Raw genomic sequence first — 13,522 nt, 5'->3', positions numbered from 1 at the left:
GGCAGGGCCCTTGTGACTCTTGACTCAGCTCCCCTGGACTTGTAAGGTTGTTTCCTTACTAAGTCTCAGGAGCTCCTTCAATGAGACAATGTTTCAATTCAGAGGAACTGCTACACTCCACTCCTTTGATGACTCTAGTTTTCTCTGCACCCTATTTTCTGTGATAGTCTCAGCCTTCCTGTTAATGACAAGAATACCTATGTATGACACAGCCGAGGTTACTTGTTCTTAAGGACTATGCCAATGATTATGACTCTCTGAAATACTCTTATCTACTGTAAAAGTCAAGTTTTGTTCCAGGACAAGTAGCAAATGACAGCAATAGCATCAGTGCAAATATTTAGAGATAGCTTGACAGGCACGTCAAGATAATAGAATAATTGCATGGCAAGTAACTCATAATCTAGAGTATATCATTACAGTGCTGAGAAATGGCAAAGGATGTTCTCAAAACATGCACAGATTGTGAATATTCTTAAATAATAACATTTGAAAACTAGTTCTGAGACAGCCAGTGGTGTCAGAGTGTGGGTCATGTGTCGGAGCTCTCCCCAAGCTGCAGTGCAGCAGGCAGGGTACCCTAGGTGAGTGTGGGCACAGAACTAGGAGTCCAACCCTAGCTGGCCGCTCCTGCTCGCCTTGTCCCTGGCCTTTGGCATGTATCCCAGCTCAGCTTTCATTTTGCCCCTTTGCCATTCCCCAGTGAGGCCTGGACAGTGGCCACCTTGCATTCTGCTCCAAAGCCTCACAGCCTGCCTGGTCCTGGCAGGACTTCCAATCAGATGCTTCCAATCAGATTGCTGGAGATGACATAACTGTCCCCTAAATGGCCTTAGCAGTGTGTAAGAGGAGCCTGCAAGCTTATGTCAGGGCTTATGCCCCCTATCTCTGCATCCACACTCACTTAGGCTACCCTGCTCCACAGCAGCTTGGTAACAGCTCTGTCACATGACCGGCACTCTATCACCACTGGTCATCTCAGAACCAGTCAACACACAGTCTGCAACTTAATAACACTCTGTGCATGTTTTGAGAACATTCATTGTCATGTAGTAGTAATGTAATTATTCTAAAATACTGGTTACATTCCATTCCAAGTCTGTCTGTCCCCAGTGCAAGGGGAGCAAGAGTCCAATCTTACCCACCTGCCTGTGGAACTATGGAGCTGGGGAGCCAAGTGCTATGCTGTGTGTCCCATGAATGTGGTCAGTTTAGAGGCTGGCCTGGGCTGCGTGTCACGCAACACAGCCTCTACCTTGTGATTCTTAGCTTCCTTCCTTGGCCCTGGGATTCCCCACTGGGGTTTTTCCTCTGTAGGTTTGCTGCATGCCTGGTTAGATTTTGAACTTTGTCAGAGGTGGGTGGGCCCTCTTTCCAGGGTAAAAATGGAGGTGGCCTGGTCTGGCCCAGGCTGGCCCTCGGCCCACAGAAGACCAAAAAGAAAAAATGGCCAAAATAAAAGCCTACAGCTCCCAGTATTCCCAGGTGGTCCCCCATCCTAGTACTAACCAGGCCCAACTCTGCTTGACTTCCTAGATCAGACAAGATAGGGTACATTCAGGATGGTATGGCCATAGAAAGAGGCAACTTACGCTGCATGAGCCCTAGAGCTTGCTGCTTTCCTTGCCCCCACACCTGCCCTCATGACCTTCAACGCCTCTTTTGGCCACCTAGTCCAGCCAAGCCCAGCCAACACTCCACCCCTGACCTGTCTGAAGCCACACCAGGCTGCTCTAGGCAACCCACCTGCCCACCTGCTAGCAAGGCTCTCCTCAGCACTATGCCCGAGCTGGGACCCAGGATACAGGGCCAAAAGTTGTCACCATTATCAACGGACATTCTCTCCCTTTGGTCCCTTGTCTTCTGTTCCTCACCTGGCACCTTCACCCTGCCCCAACCAAGCCCCTGGCAGGTTTGCTGGCCCACAAACCAGCTCCTCCCTTGCCCTGGGCCTGTGGTCCAGTTTGTGCACACATCTGGCTCCCTTGGTGGGGAATCCACTGGTGTCAGATTTGACAGGGCCTCAGGTAACTTCCAGGGCATGGACTCCCTTTGGACCCCAGCTGTACAACCACCCCAACCTGAGGCCTGTTGCCTGGTAGGCAGCTTTTGCCTTTGGGCATGGGAGAGCCCTCCTCCATCCTGTAACAATTTTTGTCCCCAGTGAAGGCAGCATGGGGTTTGGGGTAGGAAGGTGGCCACCCGGGTTGGGAGCAGGGGTCGGGGCTGTGTAGTGGGATGGGATGAGATGAGGAGTTCGAGGTCCTGCCGGGGCTGCATTGTGGCAGCTTTCTTTTCTGGCAGCGTCTACCACAAGTTCCCAGGGGAGGTGCCCAATTAGGTGCAGGCAAGGACGTTGGATGATAGCACAACACAGTTCTGTCCCAGGACCTGCCACTGCCTCCACTGTCCTGCAGGTTCTCTACTGTGGTACCTGGATGGATCCCTTTGTCCCTAGGCACTAGCCTCTCATCATTGGGGAACTATAGGCTCCCCCTGCTTGTCCTCTTCTTCCTCCTCCTCAAACTCTTACTCCTTCACTTGCTCCTCCTCTCCCTTCTATTACTTTTCTTCCGGCTCCTCTCCCTCATCCTTTTCCTTCTCCTCCTCTTTCTCGTCCTCCTCCTCTATTGCGGTTCCTCCCCCCCCCCCCCCACCAGTGCTCAACAAGAATCAAGGAATCCAAAAGTCTGGGACAGGGTTAGAGAGACTGTGTGCAGGTGCACTTGTGTGCATATTCGCACAGGCATGCACATGCGCCAGAAGTCAGGAGGCTCCTTGGTTCTTTTTTGGGAAATGAAATGCCAACACCTAGGCTTCCAGTTCTGCCCCATGCCCACTCACTCCAAAGCCTCACCCCTTTCTCCAGCAGGGCCACCCAGTCCCCCATTGCAGAAGCCTCCCATGAAGTCCTGCACTGCGCAGAGAAGTGGAGAGAATGGCAAGCTGGCCAGCATGGAAGATGCTCCTGGGTGGATGGTTCCTAGGGAACTTGGAACTTGGGCCTTGGTCTCTGCATGTGGTCAGTGGAGGCACTGAAGCAAATGGACTTAACAGACATCTATAGATTATTCCACCCAAAGAGGAAAGAATATACCTTCTTCTCTGCAGCTCATGGAACCTTCTCGAAAATTGACCACATACTTGGTAACAAAGCTAACTTACACAGTTACAAAAAAATATTAGTAACCACCTGTGTCTTATCAGATCACCATGGATTAAAGTTAGAATTCAACAACAATGCTACCCCCAGAGAGCCTACAAACTCATGGAAACTGAACAGTCAACTACTGAACCATACCTGGATTAAGGAAGAAATAAAGAAAGAAATTAAAGTCTTCCTGGAATTCAATGAAAATAAAGAAACAACATACTCGAACTTATGGGACACTATGAAAGCAGTCCTGAGAGGAAAGTTCATAGCACTAAGTGCCCACCTAAAGAAAACAGAGAAAGCACATATTGGAGACTTAACAGCCCACTTGAAAGCTCTAGAAAAAAAAGAAGCAGACTCACCTAGGAGGAGTAGAAGACTGGAAATAATCAAATTGAGGGCTGAAATCAACAAAATAGAAACACAGAAAACAATTCAAAGAATCAATGAAACAAAAAGCTGGTTCCTGGAGAAAATCAACAAGATTGATAAACCCCTATCAAAATTAATCAAACGACAGAGAGAGAACACGCAAATTAATAAGATCAGAAATGAAAAGGGGGACATAACCACAGACACAGAGGAAATTCAGAGAGTCATTAGATCTTACTACAAAAGCCTGTATGCCACAAAACTGGAAAATGTAAAAGAAATGGACGCTTTTTTAGATAAATACCATTTACCAAAACTAAACCAGGACCAGGTGAACAATCTAAACAGACCTGTAAGTCGCGAAGAATTAGAAGCTGTTATCAAAAACCTCCCTACCAAAAAAAGCCCAGGACCAGATGGTTTCAATGCAGAATTCTACCAGAACTTCCAAGAAGACCTAATACCTATACTCCTTAATGTATTCCACAATATAGAAACAGAAGGGTCATTATCAAATTCCTTTTATGAAGCCACAATTACTCTGATACCAAAACCACTCAAAGACTCAACCAGGAAAGAGAACTACAGGCCAATCTCACTCATGAATATCGACGCAAAAATCCTCAACAAAATACTGGCAAATCGAATCCAAGAACACATCCGAAAAATTATCCATTATGATCAAGTAGGCTTCATTCCTCAGATGCAGGGCTGGTTCAACATACGAAAATCTATCAATGTAATCCAGCATATAAATAAACTGAAAGAAAAAAACCATATGATCATTTCATTAGATGCTGAAAAAGCATTTGACAAAATTCAACATCCATTTATGTTAAAAGTCTTGGAGAGATTAGGGATACAAGGGTCATACCTAAATATAATAAAAGCTATATACAGCAAGCCGACAGCCAACATCAAATTAAACGGAGAGAAACTCAAAGCCATCCCACTTAACTCAGGAACACGGCAAGGCTGTCCACTCTCGCCATACCTCTTCAATATAGTGCTTGAAGTTCTAGCAATAGCAATAAGACAACATAATGGGATCAAGGGGATTCGAATTGGAAAGGAAGAAGTGAAACTTTCGTTATTTGCAGATGATATGATAGTGTACATAAGCGAACCGCAAAACTCCACCAAAGAACTTATACGGCTGATAAACAGCTTTAGTAATGTGGCAGGATACAAGATCAACTCCAAAAAATCAGTCGCCCTCTTATACACAAAGGATATGGAAGCAGAGAGGGAAATCAGAGAAGCTTCACCATTCACGATAGCCACAAACAGCATAAAATATCTTGGGGTAAATCTAACCAAGGAAGTGAAAGATCTATTTGACAAGAACTTTAAGTCATTGAAGAAAGAAATTGAAGAGGATACCAAAAAATGGATGGACCTCCCTTGCTCTTGGATTGGGAGGATCAACATAGTAAAAATGGCAATTCTACCAAAGGCAATTTATAGATTCAATGCAATCCCCATCAAGGTCCCATCAAAATTCTTCACAGATCTGGAGAAGACAATAATCAACTTTATATGGAAAAACAAAAAACCCAGGATAGCCAAAACAATCCTATACAATAAAGGATCTTCTGGAGGCATTACCATCCCTGACTTCAAACTCTATTACAGAGCTACAGTAATGAAAACAGTCTGGTACTGGCATAAAAACAAGAAGTCGACCAATGGAATCGTATAGAAGACCCGGATTTTATCCCACAAACCTATGAACACCTCATTTTCGATAAAGGAGCTAAAAGTATACAATGGAAGAAAGAAAGCATCTTCAACAAATGGTGCTGGCACAACTGGATGTCAACCTGTAGAAGAATGAAAATAGACCCATATCTCTCACCGTGCACAAAACTCAAGTCCAAATGGATTAAAGACCTCAATATCAGCCCGAACACACTGAACATGATAGAAGAGAAAGTGGGAAATACCCTACAACAGATGGGCACAGGAGATCGCTTCCTATGTTTAACCCCAGAAGCACAGACATTAAGGGCAACATTGAATAAATGGGACCTACTTAAACTGAGAAGCTTCTGTAAAGCAAAGGACATGGTCACTAAGACACAAAGGCAACCTACTGACTGGGAGAAGATCTTCACCAACCCCGCAACAGACAAAGGTCTGATCTCCAAAATATATAGAGAACTCAAGAAACTAGACTTTAAAATGCTAATTAACCCAATTAAAAAACGGGGCACTGAACTGAACAGAGAATTCTCAACAGAAGAAGTTCAAATGGCCAAAAGACACTTAAGCTCGTGCTCAACTTCCTTAGCAATCAGGGAAATGCAAATCAAAACAACTTTGAGATATCATCTTACACCTGTCAGAATGGCTAAAGTCAAGAACACCAAGGATAACCTTTGCTGGAGAGGCTGTGGAGGAACGGGTACCCTCATCCATTGCTGGTGGGAATGCAATCTTTTGCAACCACTGTGGAAGTCAGTGTTTCGGTTTCTCAGGAAATTCGGGATCAACTTACCCCTGGACCCAGCTATACCACTCTTGGGAATATACCCAAGAGATGCTCTATCAAATGACAAAAGCATTTGTTCAACTATGTTCATAGCAGTATTATTTGTAATAGCCAGAACCTGGAAACAACCTAGATGCCCTTCAATGGAAGAATGGATGAAGAAAGTATGGAATATATACACGCTAGAGTACTATGCTGCGGTAAAAAACAATGACTTCTCGAATTTTGCATGCAAATGGATGGAAATAGAAAACACTATCCTGAGTGAGGTGTCCCAGACCCAAAAAGATGAATATGGGATGTACTCACTCATAATTGGTTTCTAGCCATAAATAAGGACCACGGAGTCTACAATAGGTGAACCTAAAGAAGCTAAAGAAGAAGGTGAACCCAAGGAAAAACATATAGTTGTCCTCTTCGCTAAGGGAAGTAGACCAAATTTCCGGGGAGAAAATGGGATCTTGGGGGTGGGGTGGGATGGGGGTAAGGGGAGATGGGGAGAGAAAAGGTAGAAGGGAAGGAGGGGGGACCTGGGAAACAGGAGAATTGCGATAAAGGAAAGGTGGATAGGGGAGCACGGAACCACAATTCTTAGTTAAGGGAGCCACTTTAGGGTGGGCAAGAGACCTGACCCTAGAGGGGCTCCCTAGTGCCCAAGATGAGGTTCCCAGTTAGTTCCTTGGGCAGCTGAGGATTGGGAACCTGAAATGACCCTATCCTAGAGCAATACTGACGAATATTTTGCATATCGTCATAGAATCTTCATCTGGTGATGGATGGAGATAGAGACAGAGACCCACACATGAGCACTGGACTGAACACCCAAGGTCCCAATGAGGAGCAGAAGGAGGGAGAACATGAGCAAAGAAATCGGGACCACGAGGGGTGCACCCACCCACTGAGACAGTGGAGCTGATCTACGGGGAGCTCACCAAGGCCAGCTGGACTGTGACCGAAAAAGCATGGGATAAAACCGGACTCTCTGAACATGGCGAACAATGAGGGCTGATGAGACACCAAGGACAATGGCAGGGGGTTTTGATCCTACTTAATGTGCTGGCTTTGTGGGAGCCTAGCCAGTTTGGATGTTCACCTTCCTAGATATGGACGGAAGGGGGAGGACCTAGGACTTAACACAGGGCAGGGAACCCGGACTGCTCTGTGGACTGGAGAGGGAGGGGGAGAGGAGTGGGGGGAGGGGGAGAAGGATGGGAGGAGGGGGAGAAGGGTGGTAGGAGGGGGAGAAGGGTGGGAGGAGGGGAAGGGAAATGGGAGGCTGGGGGGAGGTGAAAACTTGTTTTTTTGTTTATGTTTTTTTTCTTTTCGCAATAAAAAAAGATTTATTTTATCTATAACTGTGATGTCAGTTTTTCTGTTTTTAGTCTTGTACATATATATCCATGCAGGTATCTAGGCAGGCCAGAGAAATGAAATCATCTTACCAGGAATTACAGTACGTTGTCAGTCCTCTTCTATTGTGCTTTTATTTGGTGACACCTGTTTTTCACCTACAATGTACAGAATGTGATTCCCATCACATAAGTGGTCTACTGTTCATGTACATTAGGAAATATTTTTTAAACTATAGTGTCTTGAAAATGTGGCTTGTTGCTTTTGGTTTTGCTTTTCATAACTTTACAAATTACCTTGAGATGATCATATTTGTATTCCAGTATTCTTGGATGTCAGAATTCGACTGGATTACATTTGGTGTGTCTGATTTTTGAGTAATTGGATAGAAGATGTACTCCCAATGTTTTCTATTCACAACCACATTTTAATAATGTAAATATTCAAGTGATTACTAGAATAGAATATCAGAATCATTAAATACCTTATGCCTATATGTAAAACATTATTATCTATGTAGTAGAAGTGCAATTAAGTTGAATATATGTATATTCATTTATATATATAATGAAAAAGTTGAGGATTCAAATGTAAGCCCATGCTTCTACAACTATCTCATTTTTTTACAAAGAGGTCAAAAACACACAATAGAGAAAAAACAGTATCCATCCTGATCATAATGTTTGTGCTTGTAATTATTCTTCTTTATTTGAAATTTCATAGAAAAGTAGAAACCTTATAGAATTTAGATGTATGTATTTAATGAGCCTGGTTTAAAAACCAGCAGACTTTTCTCTCTCTCATATACCATTTTGTCTCTATATTATATAGCTAGATAATATCCATGAGCCACCGGGAGTCCAGTTATATGTTGCATATTCAAATGAGCTTGTGTCTATGTTACAGAAGTTCTCTGCTCTTTAATGTTCCTCATGTAATGACACACAGATTTAATGACTTATATTGTGTGCTAATGAGTAAATGTTCTAACTTTCTTTTCTACAATGGAAATATTATTAATAAAAATGGTATGATAAGTTGATTGAAGGATTTTTGCTGTGACAAAAATTCTCTTACTATCACCATACTTTCATACTTTTCTTTGGCCACGTGATTACTACAAAACATTGTGTCCCTATGAGGCAAGTCCAACCTTTTATATCAGGAAAAGTCATTGCTATCTGCAGAAGAAACTGTTGAAAAAGACAAAGAAAGTCTTACACCACATAATTAGCATTGGCCAAGTTCTTCCCAGGTGTGAAATTTCCGTGAACTATTACAAGGAACAAAAATGGCACTCATGTAATGTAAAATTATGTTAAAACTTACACTAATTTGAATATCTCGGTGACCCTATTACTAAGTTGTAGTAATATGGTTATTATCTCTAGAGCTCTTGTTATTCTGCTTCCCTAAGGGTACAGTGGAAAAAATATAAATTATGGACTAATACTTTGTGTGAGTCCTAAGAACAAGTGTTGATTTCTTTTTTGTCTACTGATGTAATTTGTTGCGGGATCATTTAATTTCTCTTGCTGAAAATAAGTACTGGTAATATATTTTGATTTAATTTATATACAGTATTTTATTGTTATTGATAGATATGCTATAAAATGCAGTCTTAAAGTTGCTATAATTTATGCTACATATGGTCAACTTTTACTAAACTATATCTCATTATATTTTTCTGTGTGAAAGAAACTTGATTATTCTCCAAAGAGAAAATCTTCTTATGCAATAATTTTTAGATCTATCATATGAATAGAGGCATATCAGAAGTGGTAAGAAAGTCTGAATTCTAGGGAGTTTTCAGTAGAAATGTAATCCTTTCCATACATTCATTTTATTAATTCCCATTGTATGTTTACAATTCCCAATTATATCACATAACCATAAAATATACATAAAAAGATTGAATTTGACAAGGCTTTCCTAGATCCCTGGTCTAGAAATTTATCCCTACATAAGATTCTCGAACTTGTTTCTGAGAACTGTTCTTGATAAAAATCTTTTATTTTTAATTACATGACAATTGATAAAACTAGATTATCTTTACATTAGAATGAAAAGGTTGATAAATTCATGAAGCCTTGACATGTGAGGAAGAGCTGTGTTCTGTATAGCAAGGACCATTCATTTTATAGAATACATTGAAACACTAATGCCCAAAATTAAGAAACATGTGTTACCATGTTTTGTTGTGTGTATATCTATTATATAATATGAATAATAAGATAGATTTATTAATCAGAATGTTCTAAAGTATATTTCTTATAATTCATCTTTAAAGAGCCAAATTTCTGAGAGAAAAAGTGAGTTAGTATATAAGTAAACATTTGTGCTTGAAGATGCTACTATTGCAAAAAACAGAGCCTTATTTTGCCTTCATCACTTCTACATTTGAACGATTAACACATAGGATGATATTTGAGCATACCATTCGGTTTCAAAATTGGAAGAACCTACTAATTGATACGATTCAGTTTGTTTCTATCATTGTCATTGTTATTCACACAGAAACACCCTTTTTCATCTTTGTAATGATATACACATATTTTGTAATTTCTGTAGTAGTTTTCGCTGTTATATTTCAGGATTGGAATTGACTGGTAATAGAAGTTTATTTACTCTGAAATATGCTATGAATTTGCTGCTGCTTGAGGAATGAAAAGGAGTGAAACAGGGCCTTGATATGTACTTTGTGATGACCTCAAAATAATAATTCTTTGATCTTAGTTTACTAAATGTAGGGATATAAATCACTATGTATTATTTATATTATTTTTCTGTGCATTTTTAACTTACTGAAGAAGTAGTCACTGTTTTCACCAGAAAAATAAATAGAAGTAGGATTATAAGATATAATATTTTATATTATTTTCTAACCGGTTTTTGCGATGAGTAATGTGTGATGTTATAGAGAAATCTTTATAAGAACCACAAATCGAACAAAATAGTTGATTTTTTTACTAACTTCTCCCAGTTTCCTGAACATCTTTATTATGCTTGAATTAATACAAATGCTATTGTTCATACTTTTAACATGTGGTGTTATAGTAATAGAAGCATTTCTATATTTATTTTTTCCAAATAGAATATATGAGTTATTCTCACATATCTGACTCATTGTTGATGTGACTACCTGTAAATTTGGTTATTCCTAGTAATAAAGTATTATCTATTAATGATTATATATATATTTGTATACTGTGATGAATATATAATAGAAAATTTAATTTAGGCATTTGTGCAATGGAGTAATTATAACTTAATTTAGACTAAAGTAGTATGTAGGAAGATCCACATAACAACAGCCATGAAGGCAATCCAGAGAACCCGAAGACATGCTTTACAAAAAGAATATATTTTATTACACCAAATTTGAAAAAGGTAAAAGAAATGAATAATTTTTTGATAGGTACCACTTACAAAGTTAAATAAAGATGAGATAAACTATTTAAATGTACCCATAACTCCTACTGAATTAGAAGAATTTTCCAACCCCTACACCCAAAAAAGTCCAGGATTAGATGGCTTTAGCAAAGAACTGTACCAGACTTTCAAAGACTAGTTAATGTAAATGCCAACACTCCTCAAATTATTCCATAACATGGAAACAGAAGGAACACTGACAAATTCATTTTATGAGGCCACAGTTACTGTGATAGTAAACCACATAACGACTCCTCAAATAAAAGAATTACAGACCAATTTCCCAGTTGAACATAGATATAAAACACTCAATGAAATACTTGCAAAACAAATCAAAAACACACGTAAAATATTATCTACCATAATCCGATAATAGTAAATACAATAGAGGTAAGACAATTCACCTTCTATCACATTCTGCTGTTATCCAACTTTCTCAGCACCAGGATTATTAATTAATCACTCAAATATTCATTCTTTGCTTTCATTTCCCTTAGAAACATCGCTGTGGACATATAATATGGACGTCTATAATCTTTTTTTATTTTTATTTTAATATATATATATATATATATATATATATATATATATATATATATGGTTTTTCGAGGCAGGGTTTTTCCGTAGCTTTGTTGCCTGGCCTGGAAATAGCTCTTGTACCTAGGCTGGCCTCGAACTGCCAGAGATCCGCCTGCCTCTGCCTTCTGAGTGCTGGGATTAAAGGCGTGCGCCACAACTGCCTGGTGGACATCTACAATCTTAACACAGTGACTTATGTCATCCTCATAGAGCTCTCTGATCTCCCGGAGGTGTGTTATCATGGCCTTTATCACCATCTATCAAATAACTTTGCTGGGAAACGGTCATCTTCATGGCCACAGTGACTGAGAGAAAGCTTCAAACTCCCATGTTTTACCTGTTGGCAAATCTGTCCTTGCTAGACATATTCTGTCTATCAGCCACTGTCCTCTAGATGCTCAAAAATCTCTTGACTGAAGATCACAGCATTTCCTTTGTTGGGTTGTTTGCAGCTCTATTTCTTGGTGGCCCTACCTGGGACTGAAATTTTCTTGCTGGCTGTGATGACTTATGACTGGTATGTGGCCATATGCTTCCCTCTGTGTTATTCCCACATCATAACCAAGGTTCGCTGTGTGCACCTGTTGTTAGAGACCTGGGTAGCTGTGTTTCTTAACTCCTTTCTCCACACAAAGTCTACCTTTAGTCTGTCTTTCTGCAAGTCCAATCGAGTAAACCAGTACTATTGTGATATCCCACCTGTGGTGGCCCTGTACTATTCATCCACCTACATGTCAGAAATGCTTGCTTTAATGTTAGAGGTATTTTGGTTGGTTCTTTTCTGATCACTTTGATCTCCTACATATACATTATGTCCACCATCCTAAAGATCCAGTCAGTGGAAGGGAAGCACAAAGCTTTCTCCACCTGTGCTTCTCATCTTCTTGTCGTCTTCTTGGTCTATGGCACAACAACATTTACCTCTATCCACCCGTCCTCCAGTCAACATTGTCCTGCTATAGACAGACTCATCTCTAGGCTATATGGGGTCATTACCCCCATGTTAAACCCAACTAGCGACAGTCTGAGAAACAGAGAAGTCAAAGGAGCACTCAGAAAAGTTTTACGTCTTAGGATATGTTCACAGAAAACATTATTGAAGAGTCTCTCAAACTCTTCTGAGAATCAATATACAAAAAAGGTAGCAAAGTACTAAAACAATTATTATAGAAATAAATTGATAACAAACTTGCATTTAAATTCACATATTATTATGAACGTCTTTGTATCCACTTTAAAGTGTGTAATTGAAAGAAAAGAATCTTTGATACTGCATAGCATTGGTAGGTCACATGAGATAACAATATCTGTTGCTTCTTATCTGTATCAATAGCTATATCTACATGAATGCCAACCTTTATATTTACAGATAGCTACATCACCACTTTCTTTTTGGTTCTAATCTACATTTATCCATGTAGTTATAGATCTTCATTATGTTTCTATTTTGTCTTGTTCCTTTTAAAAGACTTTTATATGTGACCATGAGGGCCTTGCCTGCTTGTTTATCTGCACATCATGTGCATGCTTCATGCTCACAGTGTCCATAAGAGGGTGTTGGGCCTCCTGGAACTGGAGTTATGGAGAATAGTGGTCACCATGTGGATATCGGAGACAAAATCCTAGTCTTGTGTAGGAGCAGCAAGTGCTTTTATCTTCTGAAATATTCCTTCCACTGTAATTTTATAAATTTTTAAATTTACATATTGGTTTATTTTAGGTGTGTGGCTGTTTTGTATACATATATATCTGTGCACCAATTTATTCAGTGACTGGACGCCACAGGAGGACATTATATTCCCAGGAACAGGAATTTAGGATGATTGTAGTTCATCATCTGTGTTGTGGGAATTAAACATGGGTCTTCTTAATCTCTGAGCCATCTCTAAAAACTCCCTAATTTACTTTAAGTGATAAATTTAAAGAGTCAAATTGGTTTTATTGATTATAAATACTGTGAGTAACAACTAAACCATGATAATTACCAAATATCTATCATTTTGTGGTGAGAGTTCTTGAAAATTTCTAATTCCAACTAAGTAATGCATGTCTGATATTTATTATATTGAACATACTATTGAAGTAACATTCATAGGTGCAAAATATTATTTATTCTGATAATACTGTGCATCTGTGAGTGC

General features: G+C 39.8%; 2 pseudogenes; one reads left to right on the top strand and one right to left on the bottom strand.

Moving 5' to 3' along the window:
• Positions 1 to 1,460: 1,460 nt before the first annotated feature.
• On the bottom strand, positions 1,461 to 1,579 carry LOC121459924 (annotated as a pseudogene).
• Positions 1,580 to 10,714: 9,135 nt separating this feature from the next.
• LOC121459617 lies at positions 10,715 to 12,537 on the top strand (annotated as a pseudogene).
• Positions 12,538 to 13,522: the final 985 nt, after the last annotated feature.

This window comes from Microtus oregoni, unplaced genomic scaffold (assembly GCF_018167655.1).
Source record: "Microtus oregoni isolate MIOR12 unplaced genomic scaffold, Mior012 000019F_ref0000042, whole genome shotgun sequence".
In the NCBI taxonomy this organism is placed as follows: Eukaryota; Metazoa; Chordata; class Mammalia; order Rodentia; family Cricetidae; genus Microtus; species Microtus oregoni.
Note: the sequence above shows the minus strand (reverse complement) of the source record. Positions and strands in the feature narration are given on the sequence as shown.